The sequence below is a fragment of the Bombus bifarius genome, unplaced genomic scaffold, assembly GCF_011952205.1.
Source record: "Bombus bifarius isolate JDL3187 unplaced genomic scaffold, Bbif_JDL3187 scf7180000009441_frag, whole genome shotgun sequence".
NCBI classification, from domain to species: Eukaryota; Metazoa; Arthropoda; class Insecta; order Hymenoptera; family Apidae; genus Bombus; species Bombus bifarius.
This window is the reverse complement of record NW_022885119.1, coordinates 21,351-25,026: the sequence shown is the minus strand read 5'-3', so window position 1 is coordinate 25,026 and position 3,676 is coordinate 21,351. Positions and strand designations below refer to the sequence as shown.

The 3,676-nt window shown below is 36.1% G+C and overlaps 1 long non-coding RNA gene across 1 annotated transcript; it reads right to left on the bottom strand.

Moving 5' to 3' along the window:
• Nucleotides 1-1,406, bottom strand: LOC117215201. Its single transcript, XR_004489039.1, has 2 exons — nt 317-1,406; nt 1-243 (listed from the first exon to the last, which is right to left on the bottom strand). It is a non-coding gene; the product is annotated as an uncharacterized LOC117215201 (long non-coding RNA).
• Nucleotides 1,407-3,676: the final 2,270 nt, after the last annotated feature.

Here is a 3,676-nt window from a genome sequence, read left to right as displayed (position 1 = left end):
ATCTCTAGGTAAGACAGGCAAAAGAATGTATTTACTATATAAATCCTCGAAGATAATTTCTTGTCTTCTGCTTTTTAATTTCCAATTTTTAGATGGATAAGAATAATTTGAATTTATACTTCATATATTTGTTTATAACTAGTTAATCTACATAATCGATTGAGTTATTCTTAACTACTGAATTACCGATGTCGAATTTTCAAATTTGGTTTCGCCTTCTCTTTCCATGATGTCCACTGATTTCTATTTCGATTGGTCACTGACACTATTCAAAAGAATTGGAACTAGGAATATATTTTAATTATAATATACTCACCCATTGTGTTCCAAATAATCACATACAAGGTATAATATGTTCCGATGACGTTCCGAAATACGACTCTCCTCCTAATGCAACATGGATATAGAAAGATGGATGCAACATGGAAATAGAAAGAGAACACCATGTATAGATACTTCCTGTCCATGTTTAATCAGGCATGCACACTAGTGGACACTGACGCTGCTCGTATACCGCTGTTACGTATTTCCTGTACAAGTGCGCGTCATTAGACAAGGACGGAACATCCTCTCTCTACTTCTCTATCGCGTTTTTAGTTCGCTCACGCGCTCTGTACTCATATCTATTACATTTCCACCCTAGGCAGCGGCCGTGCAGTGACTTACAAAAGTTCCGAACGGTTCCATCCTGGGCGGACGGTTAATTGCGTTCGGTACTTCGAGGCAGGAAGGTGAGTACAGAATCGCTCCTCTTAGTACTCTTATTAGAAGTGTTATCATGGAATATAAGTTTTTTCAATAAATTCTTATCGTTTTACGATCTTTCTAGAATACAATGACGTCAGCAATCGATCATTTTCGCGAATTTATTGTAAATTAATTGGGGGAATATCTGGAGTTCTTTATCGGTTTCGACTGTAAAATCAGCAACTATTCGAATTTTTCATTCATAATTGTGACATTTTCGACACTTCCGTTGCCAAGACCCTCTTGAGAGATTTTTGGCACGTTCCATCACCCTTGTTAAACGAGTGCACATTGGTGGATATATTGATTTTAAAAACCAATACGTGTACGAGATTTATTATCTCACTGGGACAAAGAAATCCGTTTTATTCGCGAATTTTCCGTGTTTCTTCTTAATTTTCGTGAGTGTCTGGCGCGGAGCATTATTTGAATGAACTTTTCATCGTTCAGATTATATTTCGTTTAAAAAGATTGAAATTGATGTCGAGAAGAAATGAAACAAGGTGCTCGGGCATTCCATCGTTTCCCGGGGAAAGAGAAATATGAAAAAAACGGTCGTTCTTCCTTCTGCCATTTTCGTCCATTACCAAAATGGTATGACCCAAATGTCCCGGGCCGTGAATCAATCAAGCGAATTTTGAATAATTTTTGAATAATATCCAGTTAATAATTTGTGAAACAAATTAATTTCATTTTATCGTTTGAAACAAATTAGTTGGATTTTTCTTTCTTTAGCAGTTTTCGCCTGAGTTGACCTGACGTGCTACTTCAGTTTCCATCATCGCTTCTCGAAACTTCCAACGTCCTTGGTGTTGGAGTCTCCTTGACCAGGTGAGTACATAGCTTCTAGATACTCGTCGCTGTTCATCCTTACGAGCCTCTCGAGAAAAATCCGCAGTTAATATTCTGCTAATCCCTGCTGCTTTTAAAGACCATAAGTAGTCGTCCGTAAGGTTTAAAAGATTTCGAGTAGATTTGTATTACGTATTTTATCTTCTAATTTTTAAAGAGAGGGTCGTGTTTAATCAATTGAAAATGACGAAACTGTAATGGGACATTATTATCAAATATTAAACGTGGTTCCATTGGGTACTTTTATGGTCTTTGCGAGATATATATGCATTATACGTTGCTACTAGCAACGCGTAGCGATGAACGATGGAGAGCAGTACCTTCGTTATCTCGTCTCGGTTGTGTACATATCAGTAATGCACAGTACTCGTACTAAATATCTTACAAATTCCATACAGATTTTCAGATTAGTTTCGAATAATACCAACACGACCATGATAGTCACAGTACAGTATTAAATGGTGCCACTATGCATAATACACTCCTAAAATGTCTCTACAAATATATTTGTCCGAATATTTTTGTCAGCTACTATATCCTAACCACGGTTTATTAAACAATATATAGATTTAAAAAAGAATATATAACGATATTACTTGTTTAGGCTAGATTGGTTTAACTTGTATAGTTTTAGTAACTGTGTAAGATCAAACAAGAACTTATCGTTAGTTTGGCGAGATCTGATTACACGAAGCAACATAATTGCTTTGAAACTCAGGACAGAAAACAATGTCAACCGGTAGACGCGTTTGTCTGGTGAACGTGTAACGCGTGAATAATAGATAGCGACAATCACGCGAACGCTAGTTACAGCTGACTTGGCTTACATTGTAGCATTCAAACTAGAGTATACGAGCCGTAAGCGCTATTGAAAGTTCAAAGGCCGACTAGTGAGCTTCATCCTATCTCATTTTTTAATCAGGCGATGGATCGACGAATCGTATTGATTTCGAGGATTATTATAGTTCTGTGGAAATTTTAAAGCGTGGTTTGTCTAATCTTGTCTCGTTAGCTACAGACTCTTTGGCGAGCAGCCTGAAACTTGATCCAGTTTCGAGAAAATGAAAAATTCGTTTCTTCTCTTTGCTTCCCTGTTCCGTCTTTCCTCCTTTTTCCCTTTTTACATCGCGTTAGGACCCGTTAAATAATATTGACTGCCGTGGACGCTGGCTGAGAAGTGCACTTTATAACTAGCTTTGAAATCACTGACGTCGATGAGGACAAAGGTAAGTTAGAGGGTCATTTATCTGAGCTGGTGTTATTCGACCTGAACCCTGCAGCTTTTCAGAGTTTCTTTCGTTTTTCTTTTAAGAGCAGAGATGTTAACTGGTCTCTCGTTACGTGTAAGAAGTATGTACTAAAGCTTATTTATCACCAATTGGTTGCTCAAAGTCGAGATATACATACCTATATTATATTAATACGTTACAGAAGATTACGCGTTAGTTAGCTTATGAGAATTTATAGTGTGTCACAGATCACAAAAGCAGAATGACTACTTTTTCATAAACGATATATGTATATGAATTGAAAGTTTAACTATTACGTCACATACTTCTCTCGATAAAGGTCGTCGAGTGCATATTGTTAAAGAATATTAGCCATTTGAATTCAATAGTTTCGAAGATACTAATGCTTCTGTGAAGTTTTTGCAGGCTGTTAATTTTTTATTGAGATACTACAAACTTTGAATAACTTCGATTAGAAATAAAAATCACATTACACTAACGCGTAGAATGTAACGTAACGCGTAGATAATGTAAATATAAATTATATTACAAGGAAATAATACGGGTAAGTAATGTGAAACATTCTGGTTAAAATTGCATCCTTTGAAGGCTAGGACACACAGTACTTACGAAGTAGATTAAGTACCAAATGGGGTACTTAAGAAAATTCATGTTGTCATTGTTTAATAAACATCTTCAGCTAATAGCTTTCTGCAAAAGCTGGTTTAAGTTATGCTAGCTTGTTCCTTATTAATTGCAATTATATTGTTCGTATCTCCTAGAGGATTAACAATCCATTTTTATAATGGATAATAAAAGTAAATTCCTATTAGGTTGTCCCAAGTTTC